At 33.9% G+C, this 15729-nt stretch overlaps 1 protein-coding gene and 1 long non-coding RNA gene across 7 annotated transcripts in view; one reads left to right on the top strand and one right to left on the bottom strand.

Annotated features, from left to right (window-relative positions):
• LOC135842327 (uncharacterized) overlaps positions 1-15729 on the bottom strand; it is a 406653-nt gene that overhangs the window by 41163 nt on the left and 349761 nt on the right. The window lies entirely within an intron of this gene.
• LOC135842321 (receptor-type guanylate cyclase Gyc76C-like) overlaps positions 1-15729 on the top strand; it is an 89255-nt gene that overhangs the window by 31696 nt on the left and 41830 nt on the right. Inside the window, exon 2 of one of the 5 annotated variants that reach the window (XM_065359719.1) lies at positions 2061-2120. The exons of 3 other annotated variants lie outside the window; for them this stretch is intronic. The gene's annotated coding sequence lies outside the window, so the exon portion shown is untranslated. Of the gene's footprint in view, positions 1-2060; positions 2121-15123; positions 15143-15729 lie in introns of those variants that run through there. One more of the 5 variants, XM_065359721.1, reaches the window with a different exon arrangement.

Here is a 15729-nt window from a genome sequence, read left to right as displayed (position 1 = left end):
CATTTTTCTTGCAATAATAATTTCTAAGAGTGAAACTTATTGAAATACGAGTAATTTCGTCGTCGTTTTAAACAAAAGTAGAAACCTAAAAACTGAATATTTTTGCACTTTGGAAATATTTCACCAATATGTAGATGGACATGTGAAAAAATCTCCCCTGCTCCCCTCCCTATTTGTCAATGAAATGGAGCCAATCTGAAGCTTCTAAGAAGAGTTCGTTTTCCCCCAGCATTCTCATTTCTCACTACTTGAATCATTTTTTAAAAATTCTGTGACGGTCAATGAATTTGGCGGAAAAGGTCGACGACGTGGTTTCCCTGCGAGCACCAAATTAAAAAAAAAGATAATTCCCATCACCCTCAAGTTCTATTCTGTACTCCTTGGAATACGATAAGATGTACAAAAGGGTACGTGACGCAAGTTCATTTGTGGCAAACCTCTTCTAGCAAGGGAACCTTTCAAGGTGTTCGCCTCCGATTTGAACAGGACCACTATTTCTTGAAAAAGTATGGTCTGAACCTCCCCCCTCCTCCTGCAGAACCAAAATTTTGGATGCTCAAATTGTTTTTTCAATTTTTGTCAAATTTTTTAAAATTAAAAATTGACTACATATTTTTAGCAATTTATGCTGTTTTGAAAAAAAAATATTTATGTAGTACATTTATTCAGTAAAAATTATGGAAATTGATCTCGAAAATAATATCAACCACACCCCTTCTGCCTTGGAAGAATTTCACTGTTTCTGGTCACTCTGCAGCCCCCAATACGATTTTCAATTTCTTCAAAATTTCCAAAGTTCTCCAGATGGTGTGGAAATGAATTTGGGCAGCTGAGAATCGAATTGTGGCTTATTCTCGACCTGTTTGAAGTGTTATACTTTTTTTTAGCCGATTTCCACTTTTACAGGCGAGCACCTCGATGTGTTTTGACCAGCATTTTCTTTGCAATTTTTATTAATTAATCCTCATCAAAAAAAATCTTGTTAAACAGGTTGAAAATAAGCCATAACTCAATTTTTAGCTACCCAGACTTATTTCCTTGATAGAATCGAAAATCGTGCTGGAGGTCTCAAAATGACTCGAAATGGCAGATTTCTGTTTGGAGGGTTGTTTTTGGACCATGAACAGCAACTCGTGCAAATTTCAAAAAAATTCCTTTCGAAGAGAAAATTACTGATTTTTTTTCCTCGTTTGTAAATTTACTAGTCAGAAAAACACGCTCAAGGTGAGCCTCGAAATCAGCTCAAATTTAGATGAACCCTCTCAACAGGTCTAGAATAAGACACAACTCAATTATCAGCAGTTTTGTGGAAAAATTTCGAAATTCTGGTGAAATCGAAAATAACGCAGGAGGCTCCAGAATTACTGGAAGTGGTAAAATTCTGTTCATCAGAACTAATATTAGTTTCATAAGAAAAGCACAAGTTGCTAAAAAAAAAAAATGGTCAATTTTGAATTTGTTAAAATTCGCCAAAAATATTGAAAAATCAGATGATGAGAACCAAATTTTGAATATAGTTGATTTTTATACATATTTTTGAAAACTATTTATTATAAGTAAGCAATTTATCAATACATAAGTATTTCACATTAAAAAAAAGAGAATAAAATTGCTTTAGGTAATGTTTTGTTTTTTCAAAAAATTTGGTGTGCCAAATTTCAACTTCATTAGAGTCGACGGATTGTGTTGGCTCCTTTGTTACGAGGATCGAGGATTACACCCCCTTTTTTGGTTCCTCCAAAATTCAAAAAAACATCGGTGTTCGGAAAAATTTCAGAAATTTACTCCTAAAATCATTTAAAAAAAGGATTTTTTTAGAAAATTTTTAAAAACTTGTCTTTTGACTAATGTGAACGATTTTGTCGATTTTTCCCAACATGTTCTGAATTTTTAGTCCCAGTTTCGACCGTTCAAAGTTAGATTCGTGTTTCAGTTTAATGGATTTCAAGTTTTATTATTTTTAGGTTCCATGGAGATGAGTCAGATTTCTAGTAGTTTAGATTAAAAACATAATTAATTGAAATGTGTACTAATACCTTTTGTATTTTTATTTGTTTCAGGTGAGTACGAACTTTAGTCCCAGAATATTTAGAAGAATGTGTCTCAACGTGTAAAAATGAGTAAGTCATTTTATGGTTTATTCGGGGGGGGGGAGGGGGAATTCCACTCTAATTCATAATTCATACATAGAACGAAACTTTTATTATTTAATTATACGTCATTAATCAAACTTACATCAGTATTTATAAATGTGAGTTCGTTTTAATTGGAATTTCAATGTCAATTTTCCGAATCTTTTTTTAGAATTTACTTAATTTTTCTTGAAATTATCTACGAGTTTTCTAAACACATCGATGTTTTTTTCAGAAACCATCAGATAAAAATATCGAAAAATAAAAGTTTTGAAATATGAGAACCCTAAAAATACTGAGAATTCTTTCATCCGAAAAATTTATCCAAAGCAGTGAAATCGCTGAACCTGAAAAGTGAAATACATAATATTTCGTTTTCATGACCACCCATTGATTCTGATTTATAGAATAATTTTTTCATTATACATGCTACGAAAGTATAAGTTTTCCGCCCTCCGTGCATGCTACGAAAATGCTCTATGTTTACCCGGTTCGAAAATGAAGATCTTTAAAGTTTTAAAGCGCTCTGGAGGCGGAAAAAAGCATTCTACGGAAAAATGAAGTCGAGGAAAATTGTAGAGAATGAAATTTCCAATCGACATGATGTCTTTAGTTTTTTTCTAGGAGTCTTAGTATTCGATATATTTACTATGCAAAAAAGGGGTCATACTCATCACTTTAACCAAAAACGGGCGTAAAACTTATTTTCGTAGCATGAATAATGAAAAATATCTTACAATGCAAGAAGCGACGTGAAGAATGTTTGGTCTCGTGCTTTAACTCCCCTCGCCTTCGGCTCGGCGAGTCAAATTGCACTCGACCAAACATACTTCACTTTCGCTCCTTGTATTGTAATATACTATTTCTGCACTCGGAATTTTCCTCTTTCCTCAAACATATGGGTTATTAATCCAATTTCAATTATCATGATCAAATTAGAGCTCTAACGAACGGTTATTTTTTCTCATTTCCGCGAATAGTTTTAGATCATTCGTAGATTAACTCATCAAACTTCCAAATTAATAACTATTGATGTGTATTACACCGAAATACGTTTCGCAAAACAGCACGTAAAGTGTATCGTGTTTATCACACTTCGCGATGAAACATTATCCCCTTCTCTATAATATAACCTAATGATAAGTTCCTTCCAAAAACACCTTAGGCTCGAGCTATGATTCATTAGAAATCGAGATATTTGTTTGAATAGTGGCTAATTGGACGAATTATAATCGAGTTTTCTTCGCGTTTTATCAAATTTCGCGATTCTCTTTACACAGGTTTCCTCGAAATGCTACCTAATCGATTTCCTTCCAAGGGGAATTGTCCCTTTGAATCTTGACCGATTTCTGTTGAAAAATGGATGTGAAATACCTACCTCCCTATCCTGCAAACTCCCACCATTTAATTCGTCTTTGAAAAACTGTAAAATTCATAATTTTTTTTCGCTGCTATTTTTTGGTGTTTCTCAGAGAAATTATTTTATTTGCAGTTTCTTTCCTCATTTTCTAGCCAATGTTTCCAATTTCATAGATTTCTCAAAAGTTGAATGCACTCGAAATAGTGAAAAAAAAAGGGGATTCAAAGTTTTCCCAACGTCATCAGTGGCGAATTTTGTCAATTACTTATCAATCTAAAAACTTTTGCTAGCTGTGTATGAAGCTCGGATTCGAGAGGAGGAAGGGGTTGACTTGCTACTGATTCATCAATGAAGTACCAAACCAATTTCATTTACGAAATTCCCTGATTTTTGGAGTGAAAATTGCAAAATTCCTTGACATCTCCAGTCTCGTCCTTGACTTCTGCAAAAAGGTGAAATTCTCTGAGCCTTTTTTCCAAACACATTGTTACAGGACAGCATAATTTTACCCTAATACCATGTGCTCGCTTCTCAGACACACGTGACGTCCACGTGCACTTATTTAGATTTATTTGTAAAAATTTCTTTAAAAGAAAAAAAAAATATTCTAAAATTAGCGAAATTACTATATAAATCTCGTGTCTCGTCTTCTTTAATGTATTGAAAGCTAAACTACACAACACAACACAGACATACAGGACCTTGTATTTGCATCGAAGAATAAACATATGTTCAGCCATAGTTTACCGAATCTATTAACAAAAACAAAAACTCGCAGATTTGTTATTCTGACAGTTGCTTCTAAAAGGCTGGGGTATTAATGAAAGATTAAATTCATCGTCTCGGTTCTCTCGCCCTCTCTTCCCTCCTCTGTGGGTTCTTTTTAAACAACGTAAATTATTATTCGAACGAAAGTTGAGAGAAAAAATTATTTTTCAACTCGCGAAACGTTTCATTTATTTTACCGCGTTCGATTTCTTTCGTGTTGTTTTCGTTTGGAATAATAATAAAGACACGTTTGATGGTGCATTCTTCATCCCGTGTGTCATTTTTTTCTGGTGGAATGTAAGTCCTGGTGTCGATGTATTCTCATTTATAGTCCCTAATCATTTCTTCGTATGTACGAAGAAAAACGAAGAAATAGAAAAGGTTAGGTACTCTGTAGGTAAGGTACACATTAGTTTGGAAAATGGAAAATTCCTTCGTCGCCATAGAGCCTGAACACGGTTATCATAAATTGACCCCATCCCGCTCGTTTATGGTTTCCATTTACGATGATGTTTCTTTGTTAATATCGGGTTAATAAGGGAGGTTGTTACCGAGACACTACGAATACGGTATGCGATATTTTCCACGAATGTAATATGATTGTCCGCACAAGTTTGACGTTTTCTTTCACATCGTACCCTTCATTTATTATATAAATGTACAAAGTTCAACTATAAGCTAAAGGTGTTGAGCGAAAATCAAATAACTGCCAAAGGTCCCTTTACGTCGATTTTCTCCATACTGAGACAAATATTATTTACTTGCTTGTATTTTTATAAAAATCAAGATGCTCGATGAATTTTAAAGAAAAGTACAGGGAAAATGCATATTTATCAAAGTTTTCAAGTCGTGTTAGTGTTGGTGATTTGATGATTTATTTTCTTATCTAATTTACGGTATATGATAACTATTTTTAAATTAGATAAGTTAATTGCAAGGTTTTTAGTGTTTGCCACCTGATGCAACGTGTTTAAATGCAGTTTGAAATTTTTTATGTGATAATGTGAGAAATGTTACTGTTGGTTACATTTCGTTCTGAAAAGTTGATTTTGATTTAAAAAAAAAAAAATGAAAATGGCGAAATTTTTTTAAAAATGCAATTCCTTTATCAAATCAACAGCAACTGATCCATAATAGTCCCCCCCCCCCTAACTATCGCTGAGTCCAAGTAAAAAAAAATAATTCTTCGAACTGTATCAAAACTGAAAAAGCTCATCGAAGTTCGATTTTAAAAAGTTCATTATTTTGTAGCATTTTTCGGTTGAAAAAATCGTGTTTAGGTTATCATCTGAAGAACTGCACTTCTGGACCTTTTGAAGTACATAGAACCGAGTGCTGGCAGCTGATAGTAAATTTTAAGCTCGACAACACTTTAATCTGGTGTATTTTTTCCCCATAAAGATCTTTAGTTTTCTTTGCAGAAATTGGCAAAAATATCGAAACCCTTCTCATTTCTGGAGTGGTAAAATTTTCTCAACTTGAGCTGAAAGTTTTTGAAAATTTTTAGCACATGAAATATTATATTTTTTGCGACGTTTGAAAGCATTCAAATGTCAAAAGCTGACCTGTCGAGAGTTGTGAAGGGTGTCCCGGATAAAGTCTTACGAGAGAATCTCTCGAGGTGTAAGCCTGTGGTTCGAATGAGATCGCGATTTTTGGAAAGAGCATGGTCTGAAACACCCGAAACCAAAATTTCAACTACCCAAATTGATTTTTGGATTTTTGACGAATTTTTGAAAACTCAAAATTGACTATATTTTGTGATTTATGCATTTTTTCAAGAAAATGAGTTTATTCAGTAAAAATGGAAAATATTGGTCGTGAAATTGAATTGACCAATCTCCTGGCTTCGAGTCTCACCATTTCCGACCATTCAGGAGCCTCCAGCAAGATTTTAAATTTTTCCAGAAGTTTTGAATTTCCCCTGAAGGCGTGGAAATTATTTTGGGCCTCTAAAAATTAAGCTGTGGTTTATTCTCGATCTGTTTGAACGGTTTATCTTTATCTACATTTGATCTAATTTTAAGACGAATACCTCAAATATGTTTTCTCAATTCAAAAAATCAAAAATTTTCCATTTTGAAAATTTTTTGAAATTTTTACAAATGGATATATCTTGTTTAAAGTAAAAACATCCTCCCCTACCCCCGAATCAGAATTTTACTATTTCCAGACATTCTAGAGCATCTAATGAGATTTTCGATCCCCACAGAATTTTGAAATTTCTCCAGAAGGCGTTAAAATCAATTTAGGTGACTAAAAATTGAGTTGTAGTTTATTTGGTTTATTTTAGAATTTTTTGAACATTTTATCCACATTTGAGCCGATTTCCAGGCGGTTACCTCGAGTGTGTTTTTTCGACCAGCATAATTTTTAAATGCGAAGAATTGAGAAAAATCGAAAATTCTCTGCTCGTGCGGAAATTTTTGCAGCTTAGACGAATATCGATCCTTCCAAATCAGAATTTCATTATTTTGAGCTATTTTGTACCTTCTAGCAGATTTATGAAATTCCCCATGAATACGCTGATCAGAAGAACACGCTGGAGATGTTCCGCCTGGAAATGAACTGAAATGTGGATGAATTTGTTTGAAAAATCAAGAATACTCCACAGCTCAATTTTTGTCTGTCCATGTAAAAATTTTCGCATCTGCTGGAGGAATTCATGCAGACTGGAGAAATTGAAAATTTCTTTGGGGGCTCTAGAATTGCTCGAAATGATGAAATTCGGTTTGGCAGAGTTAATATTTAATTTCAGGACTAATTAATCTTCATTTTGAAGGAGGAAAATAAATACAAGTATAAATCGTTTAAAATTATCCAAATTGAAAATTGGATTTTCTAAAATTCGCCAAAAATCAAAGAATTAATTTGTAGCTAAAATTTTGGTTATGGGGGTCCAAATATTTTTTTTGGGTGTTTATAATAATTACAAGATTATTACACCCGTAAGGGGGGGGGGGGTAGATTTGGTTTGTGAAGTTGGTGTTTTTTTATTAGGGAGATGAATTTTTATATTTCAGAGGGTTCGTCAAGGATAATAGGTGGTGTTTCTTTTATCTGTAGTGTAAGTCTGTTTTGTTTCGGTTGAGGACAGTTGAAAAGTATGTGTTGAATGGATGTGGGTTCGTTTCTGCAAAATTGTTTTTTCAAAAATCATGGTCCCGTTCAATGGTTTAGGTATAGTTTTATTTAGAAAACTGCTGTTTCATTTAATCAGATAGTATTTGTTTGGATTTGAGTATTTTGAGGTGTTTTTCAAAAACGATGTTGACAGTTGAAAGGCGAATCATCGTGCTTAGAGCGAGAAACTTGATGTAGATATTCGTTCGAGGAGCTTTTTGAAAACGATTTTAAGTAAATGTTCTAATAGTAGTTTTTTTGATATTTCAACAAATCACGTTAGCTGGTAAGAAAATCGTTACTTTTAAAGCGGTTTTGTTTTTTGTTTTTTTGCTCAAGTTCCCAAAATTGAATTTTTTCGTGTCATTTTACTTGATAAATTTTAGCAGTGTTTCAAGCAATTTTTGGAGAGTATTAAATTATTTAACTGAAATTTCGTTATTCCAAGTAATTTTTATAGCAATTCAACGATTTTTATGATATTTTATGTAAATGCGAAATGTTCCATTTTAATAATATTTGCACTTATTTTTCGTAATTTTCACTTGTTTATTTTATGTACTTTGCGCATTTTTTTGCAACTTTTTTAACATTTTAGGTATTTTTTTGGGTAATTTTGCTCAAATTTCACGAACTTGCTGCTTTTGTGACTTTAACGATTTTTTAATCAATTTTCGCAAAATTTTGTTCCATTTTGCTTGTGTTTTTGTCTAGTCCACTTGACTCTCTCATCATTTTTCAAGTTTCAGGTTCAAGCAGAAATTGAATTAAATTTTTTTCAATATCAATTTTGGCGTTTGGAAACAAGGGAAAGGAGAGCTGCCTTCAGTCTTTCGATATACCTAACTACATTCCTGGAGTTGAATAAACAACTTTGTAATTTCCAAATAAATTTAAAAAAAAAAAATAAGCTGCTAAGCTGCTTAAGTAAATTTCTCTTTGTAGAGACTGAAACTTGAAAAGTTCGATTCACTATCTGTTCTAACGCAGGATCAACCGAGAAATTTTTATTATTCGACTTCCAAGTGATGCTGAACTTTTTTATAATCCAACTTGAATCATTGGAACATTCAGATATCGTTCGATTTTTGCTCTGCTCTTTATATGTATGTACGTGTAGTATACCAAATTGTATCGCAAGCATCGTCAAATAAGGGGTTTATTTTTGAAAAAAAATAAAACGAGTACTTTATCCGGTCATCAGTTTTGCATTAGTCGGTCACGTTGTAGGCCGCATGCCGTTAACTCGTGTCTGAAGAAGGACCTTGCGTACCTCATTCGTATTTTTCTTCTTCTTCGAAGCTCGGCGACAAGGTGGCAAGAGATACACGCGTCATTATTAATATAATTATTAATTACACGGCTGTACCTCTACCTACTCGTACAAGCAGATATTCTTACTTTGTACTCGTGTTTCTATATTTACCAAATAACTCGAATATGAAGTAAAAAAGTAAATAATACGACGATAATGTAAATGTATCGAGTTGTTTAAACGGTATCGTACTGTCGACTGTCGTATAGTACTATTTTAAAGAGTAGGTACTTTCACGTGGTTGTTTTTCAATTCACTTACTACTACGTATTTTCCTATACTTACACCTTTTTCACCTTAACGGTTGCAGAATTGCAGATATCAGTGTAGATCGCGAGACGTTGAGGGAGGGTTTGAATACATTTGAGCCGGAAATATCGAGTTGAGGTATTCGCCACGTGTACGTATTCGAGTGTATGTGTATTTTAGTACAGTTGGAAACAAATAAACATGTACCTGAATCTACTCGTATGTAGAGGTGAATAAATTTTAAAAATTCACTTTTCAAATTCTCTTCGATCTTAAAATAGGTACACTCGTCGATAAGTTTATTTATGCACGTTGAATTTATTCGTATTCGTATAATACAACAGACGTCGATTGTCGATTTCTTTAACCAATTTGCCAATTACTAATTGCATCGTTTTTATGGCTGTAGATTTTTAATTCAAGGCGTATAATTTCGCATCGTGTATTGTTTACGTTTGTCTGCCAAATACGAGTAAACGCGTATTTGTATAATTTTACGCGAGTGGTAGTTGGATTTGTGGAATAGTTTTGCGGCTGTTCAATGATTCGGGTTTTCTTTTCTTCTTATTTTTCTATGAAATGGCGTAGAAATTGTGGTGTTGGATTGATTACCTGAGTACATGGTGTGTTGTGTTTAGGGATTTTTTAGTGGTCTGTTTACTCGTAATATTGTGAAATACCTACTGCCCCATTCGGGGATTTTTTTGAATATTTTTAAACAAAAGTCGTTGGATTGTTTTAGTGTTTTTGGTAGGTGATTTTCATCGAGCAAGTTGTTTGTTTTTTTAGCTGATGGCGGATATGGCAGAGAGATTTAAGTACTCAGAAATGTTTAAAAAAATACAAACTCATTACATTTGAAAAAAAATACATTATTGAGACAAGTATTTAATGAACTATCGAAGAATAGTTTCAAAAAGCTAACAAATGAAACATGACAATCCTTCTCCTCCTCCTTCTCCTTCTCCTTCTCCTTCATTTCTGAGATGGTATGAAATATTAATTTAATTTAATGTGTACTCAATTGCTGAATATGTGCAATTTAAATTACATACTTACAAAAAAAAAAAAACAGAAAAATTTACCAAAATTCAGTGAGAATTGCACAGAACACCTTTGGAACATCATAAAAGTACTTGTAAAAGCATTAAAATCACTTCATGAAAAAAATTCATATGTAAAATGTAGTGAAAACTCAGGTAAATAATACAAAAATATCATCAAAACTATTTTTTCTCAATGAAGAAATCAGATAAAGTAAAAAACTAATATATTTTCAGAAACTACATTCTTTCAGCTATTTTTTGACATAATTACTTAAGTGATTAACACATTTTGTCACATCAAGATGTAAGTTTTAAAAGATCTCCTCCACAAAATTTGCGTCCAACCCCATAAGGCAAAAGGCACACAATTTTTAATATTGCTATTTTTCCCCGCTATGTGGTGAATAAGTGCAAATAACGAGTCTAATTCACCGGTAAATCACTCTCAAAATCAGATACAATGATTATTACCTTATTGACAAAATTATGCATAAAAACAGGCGTGTAGATGCGTAATGCGTGAATTTGGACTTTTTTCATAAAAAACATGCGATTCAGCCTGCGAATAGCATGCGTAAAAGTAATGTTAGAGCATGTAAAATAAAAGAAAAATTTGAAAAAATTTCTGCCCTGGGTGGGAATTGAACCTGGGACCCACGGGTTTCAATTTTTCCACATCAACTAGCCCACTCGGCCACTTCGCCACTTGTGAAGAGTGAAGTTATTTCCACATAAATGCTTGTGCATTGTGAACTTATTAAATAATTTTTAAATTTTTCTCCAAGTCCAAAAAGTGCAAACATTTATGGGGAAATAACTCCACTCCTTGCAAGCAGCAAAGTGGCTGAGTGAGTTAGGTAATGCGGAATACTAGAAACTGTGAGTCCCGGGTTTGATCCCCACCCAGGGCAAAATTTTTTTCAATTTTTATTTTATTTTACATGCTTCAACATTGCTTTTAAGCATGATATTTGCAGGCTGAATTTAGCATGCTATCGCATAATTTTTGTCAATAGGGTAAGTTCTTTCTGACTATTTTAGCACAAGTGCATCTGCCAGCCCAAAGAGATGACCTGGGCGCCTTTTTGTCTTTCAACTTTATGATTTACCTCTGGGCCAACTGTGGATGAATTTCAGTTGGGGGTTTGCTGTCACATTTCAAAAAATGGGTGATACTGCGAACTATTTTATTGAACGCAAATTTTGTGGAGGAGATATTTTAAAACTCACATCAAGATGTGACAAAATGTGATAATTGCTTGAGTAATTATGTCAAAAAATAGCTGAAAGAATTTAGTTTCTGAAAATGTATCAGTTTTTTACTTTATCTGATTTCGTCATTGAGAAAAAAAATAGGGATCTTCACTTTTCTACCAACCCTCTTAAGTGATTACGTAAAAATCAATAAAATTATTTGAAAGCATCAAAAACTGATGAAATTTTATCATAGTATGGTAGGGAGCTGAGGAACGCATTGAAGAGAGCCAGAAACCACAAAGCAGTGGGGGGGGGGAGATCTCATACTAGTAGACTTGATTAAACATTAACACTGGAGTATGAAAGGGAGCTGCTGAAGATATTAAATGAAATATACGATGAAGGTACGCTGCCTAAGGACTTAGAAAGCGGTAAGTTTCGTACCAATACCAAAGAAGAACAATTTGCAAAAATGCTCTGAATATAGAACCATTGCATTAATGAGCCACGCACTGAAGCTACTACTCACCATCATAAATGCCAGAATTGAAAAGAAGATAGATGAAAATCTAAGCGAAACACAATATGGCTTTGTAGCGAACAAAAGGGACGAGAGATGCAATTGCCCTGCTGAAAGTGATCATCCAAAAAGCATTGAATACAAACAGGGAAATCATTGCTTGCTTTGTCGATTATGAGAAAGCATTTGATCATGTAATATTGAGCACACAGTCATGTGGGGAAAAAAGGGCACAGCTGTAGATCTGTTAAAGATATTTGGAGCTCATGATGTTCTAAAAAATTTGACATCCCCCCCCCACCAGATCGCATGTGTAATTCATTTTTCAAGAATGTGGAAAATTGGAGAGATTGGTCTGGAAAACCTGGAAAAGTCAGGGAAAATCATTTCTGCAATGTCGTTCAGGGACAGTTTCATGTATCGAATCAAGCTAAAAAAATTGGAACAGGAAAATCAAATCAATGATCCTTCCTTTTCTGCTGATATTTGAACCCCATCGACATTTATCGATGTACCTAAAGCTCTTTAATACAAGTATGGAAATAGATTATACTCTTAAGAAAGTCATAGGATTTTACGTAAGTTTTACGTACTGCGCACGCACCAAATCAGCTGTTCACGTACAACGTTGCACCCCACTCGTTGCTCCACCACGTGACGACACAAACCTGCCATGCGCAGTACGTAACACATACGTAAAATGCTATGACTTTCTTAAGAGCATAATCTTTTTCCATACTTGTATTAAAGAGATTTAGATGTACCTATCTCTATTTCTGAATTGTAAACTTTTTAAAGTTGTTGTTTTATATTTTCTTTGCTTTTTTTTTCAAATATCTATTTAAAGAAAATATTGCGATTTTTGCGCCCGCTTTTATCCACGTATGAGTACATAAATATAATGTATCGTACCTAATAATCTTATTACTATGAAAAATTATACAAAAATATTCTGAAACATCTTCTCGTACATATTGACTTTTTCTAGCTAGGTATATGCTTCGCGAGGGTGAAATTCTTTCATTATAATATCATTTTGCATCGCCTGGGGAAAATCTGCTGAAATTCTATAGTCGCGATACATACCCAATGTACCTGCCTAATAAAAAAGTCACACGCATAAGGTACCTTTTCCTAATAACCGACCAATAAAAGGGGTTTGGAAAAAAAACGATACCAAAAGAGGAAAAGCTTCTTTAATTGCGCGACGCGGTGAGCATTCTACTAGGTAAGAAATTTTCACCACGAGTAAAAAGATTTTTAATATGATTCGCGAATTTACTCGTATATTTTCAAATCGTTTCTAATATGCCCTGTGGTAATATTACTCTGTATTTCAAGCTGTAAAAATATTAACCTTTTGAGAGTTTAAAGAACAAGGTGCTCGTATTGCTTTTTGCTGTTTTCCCCTATATTATAGGTATAGAGTGCTTTTGAGAAAGAGATCAAATTTTCCTCATGTTGCTTACGATAGATTTTTATTGATACTCGTACTATCGGGTAGGTATTTATGAGAAAATGTTTATTCGATATTTTTTGTTAGTTCGAAAGCTGCATTATGAAGTGTACGAGTATACGTATATTATTATTAAATTGAATTATTCATCGGTCACCCGTCGTCGTCGTGCATGCGACACCGATATGAGGAGGCGATCCGATCATCGTGGGTAGAACAGGAAATATGTTGACCATATTTTTGAGGTCAGTGCATATTGGTATTTGAGACGCGAAGCTATAATAGGCACGCGACACGACGACTGCTTTGGGTAGTGTATATTCTAAAAGCTTTTTTTAAAAGTTGCCCTAATTGGAAGATCGACATTTGCATGCGCAATCCCTCCCTCCCACCCCCTGGCAAACAGAAATATGCAATTTAATTTCAAGTACATCTATCCAATTATCCATGTCTAGAAAAATCTAGTATAATTTTTTGATGTTTTCCTAGAGGAGCTGTGGCGAAACAATGATTTAAAATTTTTGGATTTTTCATCAAAATATTAAAAAAATAAAAATGAAAAATGTAACGTGACTTCTGATAAGTCATGTGATTTTTTTATGACTATATTGCTACACAAAAGTGCTCTCACTGCACGCTGAATGTTTCACTTTTTTTTTTTACCAAAAATTGCTTTGAAAAACCTTTCCATTTGTTAAAGTTATTGTCAAAGTTTCACGTCCTGCTAACATTTGCAAAAAATCTTGCCTTTTGTCTAAATGGCCAAAGAATATTATTTTTTGTCAAAAATTGCTAAAAAAAATCGCCAATTTTTTTGCAAAAAAATGTCAGAAAATCAATTTTTTGCAAAAAATGTCAGAAAATCAATTTTTTTGCAAAAAATGTCAGAAAATCAATTTTTTTGCAAAAAATGTCAGAAAATCCATTTTTTTGAATTGTTCAAAATTTTTCCTTTCTTGCCAGAAATTGTCAAAAAGCCATTCCTTTTACAAAAATTGTCCAAAGTCTCGCTTTTTGCCAAAATCTGCCAGAAAGTTGCAAAATGATCCAATTTTTTACGATTTTTTTCTGCATTAAAATTTTTGTCACTTTTTTGATTACTAAAATTATTATTTTTTTTGTTGGAAAAATTTGAGTTTGAGCCCTGTATTTGAAAAGGAGTATGGGGCTTTCAGCTCCTCCTTCCCTCCCTCCCGTTCGTTTCAAGACCCTTATTCGAGTTCTTCTGGAAAATTATTCTGTTGCAAAAATATCACATTTTCGTTGTTGATGTATGTACTCAAATTTTTTGTAGATGCCAGACAATGTTTGCCAACACCCATTATGGACAGTACTGCTAGCTAGAACACCATTTGTGTTAGCTCTTGCCCTCTTGGAGATCCCCTCAAGAAGAATTTTTCAACTTTGAGTAAAATCCGAGAATGAGCACAGATTTGGAGCAATTTTTCGCAGCCTAAATTTCACTCCAACGTGTTTCCTTTACAAAATGGCGACCAGTGTTTCATATTTTAGAAGTCGGGCAATGTGCATCGTTGCTCGAAAGTTGAATCGCGAGATCGGTGATTTTTATTTAAACCAAGGTGGGTGCGTGTACGTGTGCTTTTACGATTATACCGCCGACTTGTCGCTGGTTGGTAGGGAAAGTCATGTGAGAAAGAAAGAGTGAGAGAGGTGACGTGTTTTAACAATTTAGAACTCTCTCTCTCCCTTCTTATCACACGGTGATCCTTGTTTCTCGTACTCGTACACTACTACACGTTTGTAGGTATGTATATCTGTTCTATATTTAGAATCGATGAGTATGTGGTTTTTTTTTCAATGTCATTCGGCGTGTAATATCGATGTACAGTGTGTTTTTTTTTCGAGAAGAATTTTCTTCCGAGAAGAAAACCAGGTTTTCGAAGGGTATCTGTTGCAAAATTGCGTGAATCGAACGATGTTGATTTGATTTTTCAATGATTGATCAGTGTGTTTCGGTGAATCAAATTTTAAACCCTTTTTTTACCCCTTCGCGTATCCTTCATATGCGCGTATGATGCGAATTCCACCAGCTACCGGTTCGTGAAAGAAAATTTGTCGGGTTAGTCCTTACATGTTGTATGTAGTCGGTTTCGTAATCGCTAAGCACTTGCATCGATACCTACTTGAGAAAATTCCCATTCGTTCTTATCAAAAGTAAAATGACTCGAAGCACATAGATAACGTCCGTCAGTCAAAAGTTACACTATTACGTTTAAATTTGTTGTTTTCATTCGTCGGCAGTGTACCTGTTACCTGTATGGTTTTTTTTTACGACGCGATAATTAGCTGCGAAAATAATATAACCAAGGTACGTCCTAAAAAAGTGTATTTTTAGGGCGTACGAAAATTTATTCGAGTGTTGGACAAAAAGATAGAAAAGCTTACGTACGTATGTCTGATAATGTGTAGATTAGGTTTGGTTTGGAAATATACCTATTCAACTATAGTTTGTGAAAATGGCGAAGAAAAATGGAGAAAGTTAACTCAAATGATTGGACGATTCGTAATAGGGAAAATGTGTACTGAAATGTGGGAATTGTTT

Source organism: Planococcus citri, chromosome 4 (genome assembly GCF_950023065.1).
Source record: "Planococcus citri chromosome 4, ihPlaCitr1.1, whole genome shotgun sequence".
In the NCBI taxonomy this organism is placed as follows: Eukaryota; Metazoa; Arthropoda; class Insecta; order Hemiptera; family Pseudococcidae; genus Planococcus; species Planococcus citri.
Note: the sequence above shows the minus strand (reverse complement) of the source record. Positions and strands in the feature narration are given on the sequence as shown.